We start from the raw sequence: 23,530 nt of genomic DNA on the forward strand, positions 1-23,530 counted from the left end.
TGCAGCCATTCATTCCAGCAGTAGATTTTAATAAGTCTCGAGATGCACTATCACAGCTGAATGTAAGAATGAGCCCTAGAACTGATCCTGGGAAAGATACACCAGAAGCTATTAGTGAGTTGAATGTATAGCATAATTTGTCATTCACTGAAGCTCTAAGGCATCAGTTTGTCCCCAAGAGCCCAATGAATGTATTCCTCCTTCTCTCTCTCTCTGTTAATTCCACCTTTGGGCCTTACTAGGATATCATAAAAGTTGGACTATATTTCTGCTAAATCCACATACAATATGTGTTTATACATACATACTACATTTCTTTGGATTGAATTAACAATATTTTTCCAGCAAATACCAAACTGTCAACTGACAAACCCATTTTACAGCTAAAAATCTAGCTTCTTCAAAATAAGGTAATGAGAATGTAATATTGATTCCACCTCTCTTCAGGGGCTATTGAAGCATTATAAATAAATGACAGATTGATATTTTTCTTAAACAAGTCTATTATTTTATATTTTTTATAAATTTCTTGATAAGGTATTGGTTCCTTGGATTTACCCTATTTTTAAAGTCATAAAATATGACTTAAAGTCTAATCTGAGCATGTTTCTCCTGTAACATAACTCTCTGTAGTGACTCTTCATCTAGAGAATAATACCAAATTCTTCCCTGTAGCTCACTAGAAGGTCTATGGTGTGTTTCTCCCTCTCCTCCTGGTTCATCCTCCATCACTCCTCCACACCCAGCCATCCTCAGCTGCCGAGGCACCCAACTTGCCGTGCCTTTCCTCATTGTTCACTCTATCTAGACTGTTCTTCCCTGTGCCAATAGCAAAACTCAAGATGTTATTCAAGTCCAGTGTCCTCTGGCTCTTCATAAACTTATAGCAAATCACAGTCTTCCTTTTATACAATATAAATATGACCTTATTGTATTTGCATTTTTGCATATCTAGTTCTACAGTAGAGTGGGAGGTCCTTAACATTAGGGATAATACTTTACAACTGCCTAGCACAGGTCTAAAGAATTAAGGTATTTAGTTTGTGTCTGTAAAAATGCAGGGATGAGCAAACAGATGTAAGAATTTAATAAAAGTGGCAAAACACTCATAAAATAAAGAAGCAAAACTAATTTGCCTAACCAAGAAATGCTCCAGTTGAAATTTACTAAATGCAGGTACTGATCTCCTGCATACAAAATACAGAAAAGCCAAATGAAGCAATGTTGATCTGTTGATATTTGCAACAATTGCAAACAATTCACTTGTTTACCCCAAGCTTTATAATATGGTAACTTGATCATAGACACTCAATAAAACAGTATCCCAAATAACAGTTATTTCTGTACAGACTATAAAGTAGAGCCCTTCAAGTCGTAAATCTGACTCAAAATTCCATACTTGAGCTCAAAACTCCACTCAAATATATAGAAACAAATATTTGTTGGCCATTAACCAAGTAATTTCTTATAATCTTCATTTGAGGTTTTTGATAATTATCTTTCTTTAGTAGGCTATCTTAGGTTTAAAGCAGGGCATTTGTTGCTTTTTTTAAATTCCTAGATAAACAAGATATAAAAAGATTGGAGTAAACTTGGGGAGAGAGACTTGTCTTTAGCACGTAAAGACTTCAACTCCTAGAGATATCAGGCTAATGAGAATGAAAGGATACGAAGAGCAATAGGGAGTGGTGGATTTGAAGCTGATTGGAAAGCACCTTTCCTGCCCCCGAGCAGCAGCTATATTAAGCTCTAATAGATGCCTTGTGAAAGGACCACCAGCCCACGTGTTGTCAGAACTACCACTACTACTTGTTTACTCTTCTTCTCCTCCCTCTTTACAACAAAGGACAAAAAACTAGATCTTCAAGGGAAAAAAAAAAAACAACTTTCTGATTTATTAAAAGTTAGACAATTTTAACACTCGGACAAAGACCGTACAGGTTAAACCAAGAGTTTCTGTGCACTGAATCCTACAATTTGGAGCCATCAGGTCTAGATTCATTCACTAAGTATTTGGACAGCATACACATTAATTCTTAACATTGTACAGAATTTAAATCCATGCCTTTGGGGGAAAAAAGGAGTCCACCTTGTGAAATTTTTCACTCTCTAGCAAGTGGATGAATTTGAGTGGGTTATTTCAGAATGCCAAGATTGGATCTGCAATTTCAGATAACCCATATTTCCCTTCCTTGGTGGCTTTACTTGGTGGGTAATGTTTTATCTTGTTCCTCTTCTAAGTCCATATGTTTAAATGTTACCCAACTTTTTAAAACTATCTCAAGTTATTTCTTCTATTTTCTTTGACAGCGTAAGAGTAGCATTTCTTTTAATTTTCCATTTTTATTCTCTCTCTCTCACTGTATGCTTCTATGCCTGCTCAAATTATTCATATTCACATTATAGCTTATATAGCACACTGGATCTTAAATTTACTTCTTTGTTTCCTATAAAGATCTAGTCACTGTGTTTTTCACATATTTAGATTTGCACTAAGTTTGCCATCGTAGGTTTTACATTTGTTGAAGAGCTAGTACTGAATGTTAATGTAAAAATGCAGAAATCTTCCATGATATAAAAAATACCTTTGACTAAAGCAGTTATAGGTAAAAATATCCAAAGTGTATTTAGTTTGCCCTATTATCTAAGTGGCTGTTGTCAGACAAATAACTTAATATGAAGTTCAGAAAAGTCTGCAGATGTTGAGTAAGCTATAATTTTTTAAAGAAATTAAATGTCTGATGTAAAAGACAAGTATTATTCATAACGATATCTGATAGTATTGATATTTTTAAAAAACTTATTAACAGGCTTCTCATTTTTTGGAAATGGTTTAAAATGTTTCCTAATTTTTTTAAAGTAAGTGATTACATGTTAAACCAAAACAAAATGGAGAAGGAAATGCAACTGGAAGGCAGAATAGGAACCTATTAAAAAAAAACAAACCAACATTCTTTAAGAGATTAGAGATATTAGGCAAATTCCCATATTTATAATTAAAATGTTAATACTTTCAGAACTAGATAAAGGCTCCAGTAGAGGATGGAGAAATCAACAAAATTTTGGAGTCAGAACATGTAAGTGCAAGTCAGCCAAGTTTTGTGATCTTGGAAAAATTAGTTTCTCTCTTGATTTTCCATTTTTTTCCCACAGAGGAAATTAATATAGTCATGGAAAAATAGTGTATATATATAACTAATGTTTTTGTGAGAATTAGATAAGATAATATATAAATATGGTCCATATACTGTAAGCACTATGCAGCTCTAAGCTATGTCATGTTATGGTATTTTCTTTAAATTAATCTACTGTATTTTCAAGGGAGATCTCCAATGGCCAGGACCACTACAGAGATGGACTTGGCAGGAACTTAGCCTAGCACTGTGTTTGGCATAATAACTGGCTTTCAATATTGCTCATCCAAGAAATAGAGACCAGGTTTATATTAGCCTCACATTCTCTTACAAACCAAATGTAGAACAAAGAAACATAGAACAACATATGTTTAAGTTGTAGGTTTCAATTGGACCAGAAAATAAATACACACAAATTGGTTTTTATATAATGTTTACCTTTCTAGTGGCAAATGACTTATGTTATATCAATGCTAACATAAAGGTTTTAGAGGTGTTTTTTTAAATAATTTTAAAATATAGACTTTGTTTAAAACGAAGGGCTATCATGTTTTGAATGTTTCTGCAGAGCAGACTACTTTAAAATGTTTTAAACATATTTTTACCATTTTAATTGGTTTCTTGACAGTTTTGTTGTACTTTTTTATAGACCCTGAGTCATATTATCAACACCTCTTCACAAAATTTAGAACATTTAATATTCACTAAGGAGAAGTTGAAAGCTTTAATAACTTGAAGCAATTAATTTACCTTGAAGTAATTATTCTCCTTTGGAAACCGCAATGAATGAGAAAATCTGCTTTAGAATAAACTAGTAAATCATTATCTCAAAGGTGTAAGAAACTCTAATGAAGACAATTTTTGCTATGATAAAGAAACAAAAACAAAAATAAAACAAAACCAAGAAATCACTTAATATCATCTTTTTTACTTGTTTGTTTGAGAAAGAGAGATTATCCCAATTATAATAAAAGGAAAATAGCTTGAAGTGGTGGAAAGGAAAAAAAAAAAAAAAAGGAAGCTGTCAGCTCTGGTGTTCCCAGGCAAGAGAGTTTGAGAGTTAGTCTGCTAAAGTATCCCAAGTCTCAACCAGCCCTGGAGCTAAGTTTCATAGCCCAGAGATTGTGGTCAAGATAATTTCATTATTTAGGTGATTGTAAAATGTAAATGCTGACTCTAATTTGGATTGCCCTTCAGGGTCCTGGCTGCACACCTTTTGCACTAATTTTCAAAAAACAGGTATTTAAAGTAAAAAAAAAAAAAAAAAAGTGATTACCTACATTGGATTTCATGTGGGCACTAAGCCAACTTATTGCACTTATAAAGAATATCATGTGATCTTTCTTAACACAAGTCAAGACCTCGATTTTTACAAAAGCCTGCCATTCAGCAGCTCACTGACCTTTGAAGTCACTGCATTGAATGGAGAAGGAAGACTTTTAACTGACGGGAGAGTGACATTTCCCCCTGCCATGTTTTTAGTTGTAAAGCACTGTGCTGAGTACCCATGCCTGTGTCTTTACCTCCTCCAGGCTTCATCAGTGACGGTTTGCCTTTGTGGTCTGAGCACCAACATAAGAAATGATTTGGTGTGTCCATGTTACAATCCAGACCAAGTTAAGGCAGTCCTGAGTCACCAGCTGGCAAGATCTAAAATCAGTCCTGCTTTCATCAACATAATATTCATGATGACAGTGGCATTTTAAACCAGCTAAATTCCTCTCCCCATTCCCCTCTGTGTTGCCATAATTTTACAGTCACACTAATGACAGCAACAACAAAAATATAACTTCATTTAGCTCTTTTTTTTTAATTCTTATTTTTTAATTGAAGTGTAGTTGATTTCCAATGTTAGTTTCAGGTGTACAGCAAAGTGATTCAGTTATACATACACATACATATATTTTTTTTCAGTTTCTTTTCCACTGCAGCTCATTACAAGAAATTGAATATAGTTCCCTGTGCTATACAGTAGGTCCTTGTTGTTTATCTAGTCTATATATAGTAATGTGTGTCTGTTAATCCCAAACTCCTAATCTACCTTACCCATGTGATCACAGACATGAGCCTGGCATTTGGCATGCAGTCTGTCACCCCTATTACCAATGTCAATGTTATTTTCACTGTGCAGTAGAACTACATAGATTGATTTGAGGTTCAGTCAGGCTAGGTAACTTATTGAAGTTACAGTGCTTGGGACTGGGTTTTTCTCATTTTCTCTATTTGTCAATTGTAATTTCAACATTCTTATGCCAATACCTCTTCTAATTTGAGCTCACCACCTCATTGTTCCCTGAAAATACACAGACAATTTCTATCTCTGCTCCCAGCATTTTCATTGACTGGAACAACTTCCAGGTATAGAACTCTTTCCTGGAGCACAGTTACTCCAAACTCAGCTCAAATCCAGTCTAGCCACAAGGCATTCTCTCTGTTATTGGTTTCAATTCTGACCTGAGAACTCTGAGATCCTGGTTCTGCTGACTTCATCTCTTAAAGTTCTTGGCTTTTGCTTGATGCTCCAGCAACATGAAGCCACTGGAAACAATGCGTAAATTCTTAAATGGTTCTTGCTGCTTATGCCCTACCTGGGATGTTTTCCTCAAAATTTTTATTAGTTGAGCACCCATTACCACCTTTCAGAAATCATATTAGATATTGCCTTTTCCAGGGAGCTTAGTTCTTAGGGTTCTTAGGGTCTAAGTTCCCACAATAATATTCTATGCTTGCTCTTTAACTCTGACCACCCCACTGTACTAAAATTATTCATGTATGTGGCATCTTCCCTCACAAGCCAATGTCTTGTTGCCCCCACAGCACTTCATCTAAAGCCTGGCATATTTGTAAATAAACACATAAAGAAAATATATCAAAATACGCCTTGTAAATTAATTATTTCTGTATGTTTGTTTCCCAGTCCAAGTTATTTATGTATTAACTGATTCAATCAATAATGTACATGCCAGTAGCTCAGTGGTCAAGAAGGCAACTCTCTAAAGACTTTCTGGATCAAATCCTGGCTCAGCCAAATACAAGCAGTACGATCATGGACAAGTTATTTAACGTTTTTAACATCTTTTTTTTTTCCTCATCTAAAAATAGAATACTAGCTCCTGTCCTTACGAATACTAGCTCCTGTCCTTACCAATAGCCAGCACCAACTCCCCAATCATGTGAAGGAGCCACCTAGGAAGTAGGTCCTGCAGTCACAGTCAAGCCTTCAAATGACGACAACTTCAGACTACAGCCAGAACCATTCAGTTAATGGCTCTTAGATCCCTGCCTCACAAATACTATACTAGGTAACAAATACTATTTTTGTTTTATTCCACTATGGTTTGGATAAGTTTTTGCGCAGCAACAGGTAAGTAATGAATCTACAAACTCTTTTGTTGACAATGTTTTGCTTAGTTTCATTTCCCTTTTTTAGAACTTGCAAATATTATTCCCAAGTATTATATTTCCTTCTCCTGTACCTCCATGGGAAGAGATTTTTTGGTTCTGTAATTTTTTTCGTTTATTCTCATTATCATCACCATCTATATCAACCATACTTATTTGGAGGTATTGATACCCTATTGACCATTCCACTGGCTTCTTCAGTGAAATCTCTCCTCCTCTGCAATTTTCTCCCTCTTTAATGGTTATTTTCTCTTTTTTCTATATTTTCAGTTTTCCCCTGGTAGAAACTAACATGCACAAAAAACCTTTATTCTGTAACCCTGCCACACTTTCAAGGTCCTATTCACTTGTTCATTTAGCAAATGTACAATACCACTCAACAGTATCTGCTAGGTAATTGGGGGATAAAAAGAGTTTTCAAAGAAAGGACTTTATTTTTTATGATTTTATCGACAAGTCTCTAAGAAATTATAATTTAGGCTGGCAAATGCCAAGATGAGGGTCAGAACATTGACTACGTCATGCACAAGGAGAATGAAGACACAAAATGCTGGTAGGATTGAGTATAGAGAGAAGCAGCAAGGGTCTTAACTTCCTCAGTGAATAAAGGGCATGATCAGAAGTTATCAACAAGGATGTGATAGAGGATGGTGTGGCCAAGCCTCAATGAAGCCAGACTTTTTACAGACCCATGAAAGAATGTTTATTTGGAAGAGCAATAAAAGCTGAGGAGGACACTGAACTCAATTCTGAATACTGAAGTATATAAGATATGAAAAAATAAGGAGGTTCCATTTGAAAGGACTGTAGGATAAACTGGATTCACAGAAGAAAAAGCAATGTTAAGGTATGGGAAATACTCAGTGAAAATTTGAGGGTGTAGAGTATTGTGGTAGTTATAGAACTGATTATTCTTATGGCACAAGAGAGGAATAGAAGGGGCCATCTCTTATGGAAAGAGAAGGAAGTTAGATCAGGTATAGGAATTAGAGAGAAATACAAGGGAGAATTTATAGCAGAGGACAGATGACCAGAGACACCTATCTCTTAAGTAGTGAGCAATAGAAGTAGGATATGAGCCATGTTGAATATAAACAACTAGAATATTTTTCCTGAAGTATCAGTAAGTAGGAGGCGCCTAACACTCTACACAATGCCTGACAGATAGAAGGCACTTAATACAGTTGATCCTTGAACAATTTGGGTTTGAACTGCAAGAGTCTAACTTATACACTAATTTTTTTCAATAGTAAATATTGCAGTATGACATGATCTGCAGTTGGTTGAATCTGTGTATGTGGAACCACAGATACGGAGGAAACACAGACACAGAGGGCTGGCTATCAATTATATGGGGATTTTCCACTGCACAGAGGGTCAGCTCTCCTAACCCCTGCAGTTGTCCAAGGGTCAGCTGTATATATGAGTGAGAAATCTCCGGGTAGAAGAGATTTGAAATTTTGTTAAACTACAAATGGTAATTTAAACAATAAGAATGGATATAATTACCCAAGGGGACAACAGTGAGATCCACAGAGTCAGAAACCTCCTGGAAAACGTAAGTAACATAAGTGTGTATTTTAATAGAGGAGTGAGGTATTAGTGTGCATACTGATGTGAACTGGAATGGCACACATCTCACCGAAAGATATTTATAAATATATGTATTATATATATGTGTGTGTGTGTGTGTATATGTATATACACTTGTATACATATATATATATATATATATATATATATATATATGCAACCATTGGCAACCATTGATGTAGAAGAATAGAAAGATGACAACTATAATGAAGAAATACGATTAACTTACTTAAATTTTTCAGCACACATTCACTCTGAATCTGTCATGCTATATCTGAGAGCAGTGGTTTGGGCTTGCAATGTCAGCATCATTTGGGGACTTCTTGGAAATACCATTGCTTCAGGCCAACCTGACCTAATGAGTCAAAAATTGGAACTGGAGCCTAGGCATTGACTGTTAAATACAAAATTTAAATATTGCCTCATACCTTGTTGAATTAGCAATTCTATGTGTGTACACTAGATTCATACTCAATTCCATTTGGAAAGTATTTGGTGTACTCTAGGACAACCACCTCCTCCTCAGTCTCCCCTGCTGCAGGAAAATATCTACACCATTTCTGACAATGACATTTTTTTAAAATCTTCTTCATTTATTCAACTTTAAACACTTAAATGTGCCAAAGAACATGTGCATGTGCATGGGACACTGTTAAGATGAAAAAAAAAAAAAGGTCTACTTTTCTTAGGCCAAGTTGTCTGGGCATGATCACAATAAACAGTTTGACTCCAAGTACAGCCAAAACCTAGCAGAACAGAAAGGTTTCAGGGATGATAAAACAACTTAAAAAATTTAAATGAGACAACATAAAATCTCAATTCCTAAAGATCAATGAATTACTAAAAACAATGAATTGGCCACAGAAGCAGTAATGAAGCATTTCTGACAAGTGATTATTGTAATTTTAAAAACACTTAAGTAATACAGAGCTGACTCTCACATATAGACTATCCCATATTTTAATATTCTTGGTTTTAGGAAGTTTTTCCACTGTTTTGAACTGGTATCTGACTCTAAGGAAGTCCTGCTTTTACATGCTTTTAAGTGTAACCTTGTGAAGGTTATTTAATTTCTCAGAGGCACTCAGGATGTGATAATAAATCAGAAGATGGATATCTAGTCAACTGTGGAGGATGATTTGTGATTTTAAATACCTCAGCACAAGACACTTCTTTTTAACCTCATGTGGAACTAAACTTTTAAATCCAACACACACAAACACACACACACACTTGGAGTAGGGAACCATATATCAATAAACATGTCATATATTTACCATGTAAACATATCATCTTTAATTCTTTATCTTTTATCCTCTTAATTTAATTCACATTAATTCTTAAAAAATGATTATGCAAAAGCTGTTTCTATGTGCATAGTCATTTATAAACATACATCTATGATAAAAATTTTAATCTTTCCTAATTAACTGCATTTAAATATTTGTGTACCATATTTCCTATTTATAGTCAGTTTACATGAAAACCACAGCTGCCTTAGAAAAATAATTGCTGGAAAAGAACCAGGGTATAACTAAGCAACCATGGGCATTTCCTGGTGAAATAAATGTATTTGATTGAAAGCAACTCTGCATGTTGAAATGGGAATAGAAAAACAGCTATGAACAAGTTCCTCCTCCTTCAAAGGCAACTGGATTTCAGATTTAATTAGATTACTACAGTTTCCATCTGTATTTAATAAAAACACAATAATAAACTTGTTAACCACTGGGCTTCCATGATTCTCACAGTGTACACAGAAATAATTGATACATTAGTGTGGAAACAAGAGAGACTGAACGTAAATTGTATCTATAGACTACCTTGATCAGTCATCAAGAGTATTAAATAAATATTTACTAATTTTAACTTCATTGAGCCCTACATTTCCTTTGTATGTTTTATTGACTTTAAATACATCTTGGTAGGCCTGTTATTTGCAGGTTGGTGAACATTAAACAGGTATGTTCTGTTAACTTTTTTTAAAAATGGGATTGTGCCTAATCCTGGAAATGTCCATAGCGTAATTTCAATACATATTTGTGTTAAATTGGTCAGTAGTATGATGATTGTTGATGTTAAAGACTAAAACATTTCTACTTGTTGAATCATGCTTTGATTTTCTGAATTCATTTGTCTCTAAACTGGATATTTTAAAACTGTTTATTAAATGATCTTTCAAATATATATGATAAAAAGTAATTTTCAAATGGTGTGCAGTGAAAATTAAATATCCCTTTCCCATTAGATCCTCTGCCTCAATCTTCTGTTAATAGATTTTAGTATTCTTCAAAGCAGTCTCTGTTCTTGTCCTTTTCCCCCTTTGTAGCACAAAGTAGACAATATTTGAATAACTGTACAAATATATATGCATGGATACATATATACTTGACTATCTACCAATCTACATACGATATTACAAAAATAAGGAGTATTATGTATTCTATCTGGACTTTAATTTTTCTTTGTTTAGTGGGTGGGTATGTATGTTCACTTTATCTTAGAGATGCTTACAGTATATATAAATCCACTTTTACTCTATGAGAGCTTCCAAGTGTTCCGTATTTATGATGGTGTTTCATCAGGCCCAGTTATTAGGCAGTTAGATAGTTTCTGATTTTTTATTGTTACAAATAATATTGCCACAAGCACCTTTTTCACGCATTTTGTAGACATTATTGTGTGCACATCTGTAGGACAGAACCCCAAAAGTGAAGTTACCAGGTTAAAAGGTCTATACATTGTAAATGTTGATAGAAGCTGACAACTTGTCCTCACACCCATGACAGTTTTAAAACATGACTGTATTGTAGATAGACCATTTTAAAATTCAAAATCCCCCTAATTTACTCCAAATAAACACAGAATATCAGTTTATTAAAAAAAAAAGTCTGCTGTTCAAACCATTGCTAGACAAGTCCTTTTTCTCCAGTGTCTCCCACATCCTCACGTAAACATAGACTCTAAGTAAAATTGTCATGCCTGTCAGGCAAGCATGGCTTCAACACATTAGCAACAGGTCCCCTTCCAATCACATTGTCACACCTTATCCCCCTGTTCCCAAAGTGTTGAACCAAATCACAATCCTGCCAACAGTGATTCTGAGTGCTTGTTTATCCACAACCTTGTCATCAGTGCCTTTTCTCAAATGTGTTAATATTTGCCAATGTGTCAAGAAAAGTAAAGGTGTTTCATTATTATTTTACCTGGCATTTATTTTATTATAAAAGTGAGGGAGTATCCCACTTACTTCATTAAAACTCGGAATTACTCTATAAACTTATCTATCCTTCGTCATCGAGAGCTGGGCTAATTTTCTCACTATTGATCCAACATTATTACATGACTTCTGAAGTCAGCACCCTAGGGAAGTTGATTTGTAAGCAAGTTTTAGATTGAAAAGGTTGTAGGCAAGTTCCTAAATGGATGGTACAAGTGTCCCTGGGGACAAGAGAAAAGGCAGAGAAATCACTAGAACAGCAACGTATTACAAAAAGAACCAAACACAGGGAAGGTACGATCTAAGCCTTGAAGAAGGGGGAAAAACAGTAAAAAACAATATTCATTGAACTGCTGCAAAGAATTAGACACATTACTGGATGATTTCCCTGCCTAGACACTTTAAGGTAGAAGTTAGTGCTGCAGCTTTACAGAGGAGGAAATGGAGGCTCAGAAATTTTACTCACTTAATGATGGAGAGAGGATTTAAACCCCGAGTCTCTCTCTTTCTATACCTGAGATTCTTTTCACAGCACCATACCTGTTTTCATCAACATGCAGATCTGATGACAATCAGAAAAATGTTCAAAAACAACCATAACTATAGAGACTGACAGAACTCTAAGTAGGAACAGACAGAGGGAGAGGGAGAGAGAAGAAAAAAGAAGGAGACAGAGAGATGTCTTTTGCATTTTGCATGTGGGAAATTGTGAATAGGCTCCTTCAACAGAATGAGTAAAGAAAGATCATTGACTTTGAATCCGATACCTTCACTTCCTGAACTGTGCTCCAAACTTTCCCTTTTTTGCCAAATTTCAACACCTGCCTCTCTCATTCATTCCCAATGATTTTGATGTATTTGTTCTTCATATAGCTGTAGGTCATACAATAGTTTATACTCTCCCTGAATCTGAGTTCATTGTTAGTGATTTAACATGATAGGAGGTAGAAAATTGTATTGGCAGACAGTTACTAAACTTAATTACTCACCAGATCCAACCCCAATCAATTAACCACAGTATTAGACAACATAAATTCTGGATTAGCCTCTGTGAGAAAGGTGGCTACTCCTGTTTCTTCTCAATTAACAACTTCACTCCTTTCATTTACTATGCAGAGCCAGAGCCAGTAAATCTGTGTTAATTTGTAATGACCATGCTTTATATGTATACAGCAATTGCCATTTTCAAAGCACTTTCAGATCTACTAATTCTATTTGACTCCATCATCCAACAACTCATTAATCAAAGCAGGTAACATGAATGCCACTTTCCAGGTCTGTAAAATGAGACTTGGAAAGGTCAACGGCCCACCCAATATGACAAGTTTAGGAAATCTCAGATATCAGACATGTCACAATAATCCTTGGAGGTCAGCAACCTTAGATATGTTTTTCAGAAAACTCCTAAATATAACATATGAGGAAGCCAAGGCTAGGAAAACTTCAACAATGAGTCCAAAGTCACACACTCAGAAATTGGCAGAACTGGGAAGTGAATACCATTCTTGTCTCTTAGCCCAGTATAATACTTAAATGATACTCAAACTCCTAACATTTATAAACAATACAAACATCAAAGACATAGTTCGTACATTATGTTTTAACATTGTCTACCAACTCTATCCCAACTTGCCTTGCCCTTATATTTTCAGATTGTATCTACAAGATGTCAAGAGTGATGGCAAAATTTTAAAATGTAACTAACCATTTGTTTCATTAAGATAACACAGAACAAAATACATTTTAGTTTGTTTTTCTCTGAACACACACTTTGAATTCTTAATTCAAAGCCACTTCCTTTTTTACCTTAATCACCACACTCACCACAATAACTACATGTCATTACCTCATTCCTACCTGCCACTGCCAGCAGCCTGGACTGGTGTGTACCCTCGGCCACCCTACCCAGCAAGGTAGCCTTCCATACCTTCAATCCAACCTTGCATCCTTCCTTTTAATCCCGACACATGTTTTGTCTTACTCCTTTCAGCTTCTTCACTTGACACACAGTCTTCCTCTGTGAACTTCGCCCATCTCCATTTGTCTACAACTGTCGAACTTGGAAACCTCTCAAATCTCACTTCTATGTCTGCTCAGACTAACCAGTTCATTTTAATATTTCCTATTTCAAAACACCGAAATCACACCCCTGTTGCAGACAACGAAAGGGCAACCAGAAAATAAAGCAGCATCCACTGTCTTCCATGAACCATTCTGAGACCTCTGCAAGCCATTATTTTCCTTGATCATCATAAACAGCCCCTTTTTTGGCAGCACCAGAAAAATTAATGAGTGGGCTAGGTCCATTAATTTAGAAAGCTAGTATTAGAAACAGATTAAATATTACTATTACTAAAACTATTATAATAACATTGACAAAATTATTCTTAAAGTTTTCTTATATACCAGAGAATGCTAAGCGATTTCCACATATTATGGACTTTTATAATCACAATCACAATCATCATAAATAACACTAACCCCACTTTACAGATAAATATGGCCCAAAGTAGTCAATCATGCTATTCTAAGTTTGATAACTTGTATGTAGTGAAGCTTGAAGTTGTACCACACAGATGATTTTATGGCTCTTGAACTTTTAATCGTGTTTCTATACTTCAAAGAACGTATATGCAGCAGTACACCATGATTTATTATCAAATTTACTGTCTGCTTCACTAATACATTCTGTTACACTTTCCTGAAAACAGAAGAGCTTTGACTCCTTACACTTTAAAATTATGCTGGAAGTCAGAGTGTTCCTAAAATAACACTAGTTTATGGGTCACTTATAAGTGCTAAGCCTTACATATATTATCTCAAATCACCAATCCTGTGATGTAATTATGAGTATCCAAATCTTGTTAATAGGAAAACCAAAGTCTATAATTACACAATAATAAGAGGTTAAACCAAAATTTAAATCTTGTTCTATTGCTTTCAAAGTCCCTATTTTCCACTATTTCTCCCCCTCTCTCTTGCATCAATACATGGTTATAACACTGTTGGCAACTGACATATACTTCATAGTGAAATTTCAGTCTGATTTTGCTGAAACTAAAGAATCCTTTTTGTATGATAACATTTTCCAGAGAAAGTTGTGGAAAAAGCCTTTCCTCCACTCATGATTTCTAATTAATGTTAACGAAAAATCCTACTGAGTGTAAAATGCAAATCATATTTAATTATATACTTAAGAGATTTACATATTTTGAAAGTAAATTATACAAAATAAAGACTCTCTAATCAATGTGGGGACATATGGCCATTATATGCTCAGCAGCCCAGGTTTGATATTATACAAATGATTAATGAAGGTATTTTATAGGCTTAAGGAAAGTAGGAAGCACGTTCTTACTAAATACTAGTTAAATAAGGGTTAAAAAATTATCCTGGACCCAGTTATACATTAAGTGCTAAAACTAATTAACATTCCTGCCATTGTCTCACCATCTTTAAAAAAATAAAATTCTACAAGCATCTCAGGTTCTTTTTCAAGGTGATTTTCTCTTTTTCCTCTAGGAGATTATTAGTAGAAAAATGACCAAGCAAGACCAACTCTTTGTGTCTCTCTTCGTATCAGGGAGTAACCACATTATGGAGAAGAGAAACAGATGGGAATAATGCAAGATGCACTTTGTATTGCTGTATCTAATATTTATAAAAATCCTGCAAAGGAACTGTTATTATAATAAATTAATATTCAATGAAATTGAGCCTTAGAAATGTCAGACACTTGTCAGACAACAAAGTAGTGGCAGAGTGAGATGGGAACCCTGGGACATCTGATACTGGAGACAGTGTTTGATCTTCTATTTTAAACTCTTTACTGTGTGCTCACCAATTTTTATTTTCTTTCCACTTTTGATATAATGTAAGTATGTCAGTTAGCTATGTCCACAAATGCTGTATAACACATCCCTCCAAAACTCAGTGGCTTAAAACAAGAATCATTTATCTTTAGAGATCTGTAGAGCGCCTGCTGTCAGCTGCTCTGACCATGGCAACGGCCCTCCACAAGTGTCTTATCCTCCTTCTGGAAGGAGCAGGCTAGCACAGGCATGTCTGGAGACAGCAGAGGCACATGTGTGAGCAAACTCAAGTTCACAAGTGCTTTGTCTGTACCATATTTCTAACATCTCATTGAGTAAAGAACATCACAGGATGAGACGTTATACTACATGCAAAGCTGAGGGCACTGCAAAATCACTTACCAAATGGCATAGATACAGGGAGGGAGGGAGAATCATGGTCAGGAATGCAATTTCCCACAGAAGGGGATACACATTTCTACATCAACTGTTCTCAAACTAGAGTATGAAAGCAAGAACACCTGAGAAGTTTGCTAAAATTAGAGTTTGGGCTACCTCCAGAATTTAAATTCCTTTAAATATGTATTTTAACACATACCCTAGTGATTCTAAAGCAGGAGGCCCAAACTTTGAAAAATGTTCTTCTATATATGCCCCCTTGATAGTTTTCATAGAAATATTTTATTCAATATACCAGCCCAAGGCCCATTCATAAAAATTGCGTATCTGTGACTCAGCAATCAGAAACTTGGCTAGAAGCTCTAGCTCCAAAGGAAGCCTATTACGAAAATAACTGAATAATAGATTTACTGTTAATATGTTAATAGTATTTTGCTACCAAAGAATAGTTGGCTAGACGTAATGTGGATAATTGCTGGCACCAAAAGAATTACAAAGAGCAACCCTACTTGCTAGCTTGCAGAACAAGATGAAAGGAAGAAAGACATATAGGATGTGATCTATTGACACATACATTTCCCTTTCTTCCTTGTTCTGAAGACTTCGTTGCATTAAAAAAACCCCAAGAGTCCTCTACTACATTGATGATGAAAAATAATAACTGGAGAAAGTAGAATTGAATGATAATATAAAATAGTTGGTGCTCAAATGTCTTCAGAATTATTTCTGAAGCTCTCTCTTTCAATGTCCTCTTTTAATTCTATGATTTTGTAAGAAGGGGTACTCCACGAGATGTTAATCTCTCTTTCATGCTTTGTTTCTATTAGACTTTCTTACAAAGAAAAGCTGGTATGTTTTTCTTATCAGGGACATGAGTCAACAGGGATGATGATGAATTGGTGATGGATACTGAGGCTGAAGCAGTCTAGAAAACATTAAGTAAACCATGATGTGTTGGAAATCTCTGCTACAAAGAAGCAAAACCAAACATCCTGATCTGACATAAACTGAGAGAGGTAAATTAAGTCTTCTAATATTAGGATGTTTTGTCTATTTTGCTTTGTATCTCCTATGTTTCCCATTTTCTGAAAACTGTTGCTATGATACTTTGTTACATAGAAATCTGTGACTATTATACATTCATCACTACTTGTGATGTGCTCTTTAGGACTGTAAAATATCCTTATTTCCCCCTTAAATACTTTTTATATTCTTGACCTAACCTGTCTAATAATTAAGATTGCAATCCCCACCTTTACTCTTTTTGTTTGTATTTGTCTACCATATAATTTTTTAATAGTTTTTTTTCTGGAAAAATAGGCAAAATATTACTGTCTAGTAATTTCTTCCCAGTTATTCATGCCTTTCATTGCCTCTGAGCTATTTTACTCTATAATTAAAAAAAAATCACAATGCAAATGATTCTTGTACATAGAAAGCAAAAACATCATGTTCAGTGAAAATATAATGAATTATTTTCTTGTAGATACCGACCAGTTTTGAATCTCTATATAAATACATCTCGTATTCCTGATTGCCTATGTGTGTGTGTACTTTTTGAAATCTACTCTGAAGAGATTATATTATCCTATTGGTTCCCTGATTAGTTAATGAGTTAAAGAAAATCTCTGATATATGTTTATTTTATAGGCATAAGTAAATCATAAACAATTTTCCTTAATCACTTGTATTTCCAACCTTTCTGAATCATTTTGTTTCAACTGTATCTCCTTGATACAGTATTTATTCGGGTTTGGTTTTTTCGATCCAGTCTGCTTGTTCTTTTGCATTTACATTTAATTTTTTACTATAAATGATAAAATTTCTCTTTGCTAAATTATATGTATATTATTATTTTTATTATAACACACTTATTAGTGTATTATAAAACCTTTTACAGAGTTGTTTTTTCCTAAAGATTTCCTATTTTTCTCTTGTTGAGTGGAATTTAAGTAATTTCCTTAAGAACAGCTCATATAAATAATAGACATTAAGAAAGAGAGGAAATACAACACTCTTTAAGCATACTAAAAAAAAAAAAAATCCTCACTTCACTTATTTTGAGAGAAATCCTAAGTACTGTCACACTAAGAAAACATTTATCACCCACCATGGTGGCCAAAATCTAACTGTGACTAAAAACTCCATAAACTGGAAATACTGGCTCTTCATATATTGTTGATGTGAGTTCAAAATAATGAAACATATAAAAGGCAATTTGTAAATATCTGCCAAAATCACAAATGCTTCTAATATTTGACCTAGCAATTCCATCTCTTGGTATCTTAAAAAATACCCACACACATATGACAGATGTACAAAGTATGTATTGCAGCATTGTTTTCAAATAACAAAATATTAATCACCAAACAAGTGTTCATTAATAGAGAACTAGTTAAATAAACCAAGGGGTATGCATACAATGTCATACTGGATTTATCGCAAAAAATTAAGAATCCCTCTAATACTGATATGGGAGGTAGACTCAAAACTCTAGGATAAATTGTCAAGTAAACAAAGAAAATTATAGTACGGGACATAGAACGTGCTACCTTTTACAATTAAAAGGGTAGGCAATACTAATATATACTCATATTTACTTGTATCTATTTAAGGAAACATTGGAGAACATACAAGGAAAAAAAATCAAAATGATTATTTATAGAGACTGAGAAGGGCATTAGTGAGCAGGACAGAGGCGATGGAACACATGTCAGTTAATAATAATTGTCTTATTTTAATCCGAATGATATTTAAATATCTATCAACTAATACAGCACTATCAGATAGGAACATGAACCAAGGTACTGGTGCCTGGAAAATCGGATTAGATTCTGACCATAAACAACCCATATGACTACAGTGGAGAGTGTAAACTCAGTAACAGCCCTGGTTTTGAATGTTGAAACTTGTATTATCTACCAAAACAATCGAAATTTCATTAAAGTTTAACATAACTAAAACAAAACAAAACACATATTCAGGTATCAACTTATCATAGCTAAAGCACATGCAATAAAATGAATGAGTTTATATTTTCAGGAATAACATAAGCTAAGGTATGAAAACATAGCAATTAGTTACATTCTTCAAAAATTCTGTTTACACAATGCTCTAGGTTTTTCTAAGGCATGATTTCTAAAAATGTATACCAAGTTCTTACTCATCATATACGCCTGCTTACAAAAATTTCCAAAATCAAATATACATCTAAGTACTACATATTATCCCCTTAAAGAAAATAAAAACGAGTGGCATCTAAGGATCATTGCACTAAAGAAATCAATTAAGAAATGGTAATTATGTGACTTGATGGAGGTGTTAGCTAACCCTACAGTCAGAATCATTTTGTAATGTATAAGTATATCAAATCAATACATTGTACATATTAAACTTACACAATGTTATATGTCAATTACATCTCAATACAACTGGGAAAATAATTTTAAAAAAGAAATCAATTAGGTTGTTTGAGATGTCACCCTAATGAATTATATAACCATAAAAGTATTCTTATGACAGTATTTCATTAAAAGATATGTTTCATGTCATTTGCTAATTTTTAACTAAACTTACATATCTTATCAGGATTACACAGTCAAGGTGGCAATGATTCTGAACTGTTAACAAGGGCGTTCATCATTTTCCCCAATAACTGTATTCCTGAATGTTTCTGTGTTTATCAAATTTAAAATAATTTGACCATTTTAAATTTAAATTTTAGGAAAGGGCTTGCTAAGTAAAAATTGCCTAAATGACATGGAAATAAAAATATGCATTCTGCAGCTGTTCTGCTGCCTCAACTTTATTTTCAAAACAGCTTATGAATAAACAAATAAATAAGTAAGCAAGGAAATGCTAAAATTAAAGACAATATAGTAGAAAATGTTTAGAGTTTGGGTCTAGACATATTTGGTTTTCAATCTTGCATGTGCTACTTGTAAGATACATGAAAATGAACGATTATCTTTTCTGCTTGATTTTCTCATTCATAAACATGTGGACATGCAACCTGAATGGCTGTTGTCAGAATTACACAAAATGTGTGTTAATTGCTTGGCACAGTGACTGTCATACCATGAGAATTAAGTTAGTTTTATTCCTTCCTCCCTAGAAATGTTAGCAAGAATTAGTCATTCCTTCTTAATTTATGATTCACTCATGGAAGATATACAAAGTTGTTAGGACAGCATGTTAGTGGATGCAAATTGGCTTGAATTTAAAGGGGAAAAAAAAAACAATTCAAAAGGAGAAGGTGACTTGAGGTTTAAATATTTCTATAGGCAGAGAACAGCTACCACCACTTCTTAGCTACAAATATGGACTAATCTTTATAGAAAAGGGAGCACGACTAACAGGGCGGAACTAAGAGCCCCTGAGAACCATATGAGGGGCAAACTGGGTTCCTAATAAACATAGGTTCCCTGCCGCAGAAACAGTAAGATTTGGGGTACGTGCTTTTTCTATCCCTTTTTGATTGAAAATGTCTACTGGGGTTATTCCATCACTATCTCCCAACTGATTTTTGTTTATTGGAGCAAATAACTTGTTTTTTTAGAACACAAATCTCTGCATTTGATGAAAAACAAACATGAAAAACAAACAAAACAAAACCCTGTGAAATCAACCACACGGAGCCTGGACACGATTTGGATACCGAAATCTTGTACTTTAAGCCTGAACTTGATGCTACAATGAGAGAAGACTTTTGATGGTCTTGAAAGAGCGGGTTAACGTATTTTACATTTCTGGAAAGATGCGACTATTTTATGACCAGAGGGCAGGCTGCAGTGGACTATATTTGGACCAAATTTGTTGCCATTCCACCTTTTAAAGCTAGACTGGGCTGTGATTTGCTGTGATAGGCAGAATGAGACAAAAGTGACTCTGTGTAACTCTTTAGAGTGACTTTAAATGGGCTTTTTAGAAGTGGGCAGCTTACCTTTTCAATCCCTCTTCCGTGGTCGGCTTCCAGGATCGGCTTCCATGATCTAAAACACTCGACCTTGTAGGGAGGTCACGTGGAGGAGCACGAAGTGCACACCAGCACCAGTCGTCAGCCCTGTCAGTGAGCTGTCTTGGAGCTTCCAGCCATTGGAGTCTCCCAGGTGACCACAGTTCCAGCCAACAACACATAAAACAGAACTTCCCAGCTGAGTCCAGTTAACCTGTGTCATGAGAGATAATAAATGGCTGTTTTTTTTTTTTTAAGCTACTAAGTTTGGTGATATTTTTCTTTTTATACGAGACATCACTACAGTCATAACATTTGTTAAATGCATTCTAAGGTTAGAAAAATATTTTTTATACCCTAATATACCTGTGAATTTCCAAAAGCTAAAGAGATCTCCAAAAAAGTAGTGGCACTGGTTTTCAAAGTAACATGCTTTGGTGAAGAGAAAGTTATTTGAAATGAAAATTGTCTGAGCTTGGAACTTAGACAAACCATTTATTAATTGTGAAAACTGATTAACCTATTTAACATTTTGGAGCCCAACTGTCACCTTTCATTTAAAATAAAGAAAACAATACCCACTTTACAGGATTTGGGTATTACATAAAATAAGACAAAGATCATCTATCATAAGCACAGGAATTTGTTTTGTTCAATCATGTAACTGATATTATTATTATCTGACAAGAGACAAAGTGGCTGATTGTGTTGGGCCTATAAAATGATTCTCTTCCTTTCACAGCAGAAAACTTGTGGTAATTTATATAAAGAATGGTAAGGGTTGCTTCTTGTGGAGGGATTTTACTTTTCTACAACTAGTAAACACTCTGAGGAATTTTACCAAACTTTTTCTTGGCACCTGGAATTGGGGAAGTCATTTTATAAAGCCACACATACACAGCCCCTCCATCACAGCATGGGATGTGTTGGTGGATAGATGAAGGCAAAAAGGCTGCCTGTGGCTCCCCTAAACCTAGACAGATGAGTTCCTTGTCTTAGTAGCCAGATGCTTATTCAGTCAGTACTAATCCTGACTCTGTTTCACCTGTATACACCATGAGAGCGATGCCATGCTGATTAGCAATCAAAGTACAGAGCAATAGATAGTTTTTCACTGTTTTCCCCCTAAGCAAAATGCGGATCACAATTTAACGCTAAAACATCCCAGAAGAGGAAACTATCAAGAGCTAGAAACCTGACAGAACTGTAAAAAGCATGTGAATTCAGTTATGCAGAATTTTGTCAATGCTAAGTCTACTTGCTTCTACAAGTAGGAAAGTTTAATAAAAATGGCAGAAGGCATGTTTTTAGAACTCAGTCCCCTTGTGTGTGTATTCTACAGCACTTCCTGTATCCCTGTCCAACCACTGACCACTGTATGCCTGTGCCAAACATGGATTCAGATCCACTGTTGTCTAGTGCTTCAACTGTGGACACAGCTTTGGAATCTATTTCAGACAGAGTGGGTATGAAAAATACCTAAGGACATATGAAGAGTTAGGAAGGTTCATTGCTTGCAGCGGTTTTCAAAGGGTGGTCCCAGGCCAGCAGCGTGGGTAATCAGTGTATTAACAAGTCTTTCATGTTATTCTTTTTTTTTTAATTGAAGTATAGTCAGTTTACAATGTTGTGTCAATTTCTGGTGTACAGCATAATGTTTCAGTCACACGTATATTCCTTTTCACATTCTTTTTCATTATAAGCTATTAGATATTGAATATAGTTCCCTGTGCTATACAGTATAAACTTGTTATCTATTTTATATACAGTAGTTAGTACATGCAAATCTCAAACTCCCAATTTATTCCACCCCACCTCCTTTCCTCCCTGGTAACTATAAGTTTGTTTTCTATGTGAGTCTGTTTCTGTTTTATAAAAACTTCATTTTTGTCTTTTTTTTTTTTTTAGATTCCATATTTAAGTGATATTATCTGGTATTTTTCTTTCTCTTTCTGGCTTACTTCATTTAGTGTGACGATCTCCATCCATATTGCTGCAAATGACAGTATTTTATTCTTTTTGTATGGCTGAGTAGTATCCTATTGAATATATATATACCACAACTTCTTTAAACAGACATCTTTCAGGTTATTCTTAATGCTTAAATTTTGAGAACTGTCAGTGTAGTAGACTGAGGTAAGCAAAAATTCAAAAACAACACCAAACAAAAAACCACAATCTCTCAGAAATATGGATTTCAAGATTGCTTCCATCAACTAGAAAGGAAAGGCATAGTTGTCAATATTGGACACTTGAAAGAACTCTATTTCTAGAATCAGAAAGACTTGGAATTAAAGTATGACTCTCTACGCCTGTCTGATTTTACTTAACCTTTCTGAATTCAACCTCACTGTCTGCACATGGAGATAATATGCCTCTCTCAGTATGTATTATATCGAATAACAAATCTAAAATATCCAGTATAGAGCTGTGTCTCTAGTATTCATTCATTCAATTCACGTAGTGTTTGCTGAAGATACAGGCAGTATCTTCAAGAGAACTATAGGCTGCCTGTTTCGGGATGGAAAAAGGTTGTGAGGAATGGGATAGTAAAAAAAAAATAAAAAGAAAATAGAGGCATTCATGAGTTTGTTGATTTCTTATCATTCAGGTGGCTTCTTCACAGATGATAGTGGAGAAGTAGTGAGGTTTACATATGGCAGTGAAGAGTATGTGTTCATTTGCCTGAATTCAGGGCCTCATTCATTTTCAATTATTGAAAGCTTGCCCGTGAAGGGCCAGGAACAGTGCCAGTAAATGAAGGTGAAATAGGCTATTCAAAAAGAGGCAGCACAGGATAATAATTAAGAACTTGGGCTTGGAGCCAACCTGCCTGGTTTTGAATCCAAGGCTATTATCTATCTATTGTGTGACCTCAGGGAAGTCTCTTCACCTTCCGGGGTCTCAGCTTTTTCATCTTTGTTACCAAAAAGGTGGTAATAATATCAAATACCTTGTAGGATTATGGTCAGAATAAAATGAATTAATACATGTAAAAAATTAGACAAGTATCCAA

At 34.8% G+C, this 23,530-nt stretch overlaps 1 protein-coding gene across 1 annotated transcript in view; it reads right to left on the reverse strand.

Annotated features, from left to right (window-relative positions):
- The window catches only part of TENM4 (teneurin transmembrane protein 4), a 2,614,938-nt gene that overhangs the window by 2,356,664 nt on the left and 234,744 nt on the right, over positions 1–23,530 (reverse strand). The window contains exon 2 of the mRNA XM_064492755.1: positions 20,503–20,728. The gene's annotated coding sequence lies outside the window, so the exon portion shown is untranslated. The remainder of the gene's footprint in view (positions 1–20,502; positions 20,729–23,530) is intronic.

The sequence above is a fragment of the Camelus dromedarius genome, chromosome 12 (assembly GCF_036321535.1).
Source record: "Camelus dromedarius isolate mCamDro1 chromosome 12, mCamDro1.pat, whole genome shotgun sequence".
NCBI lineage: Eukaryota > Metazoa > Chordata > Mammalia > Artiodactyla > Camelidae > Camelus > Camelus dromedarius.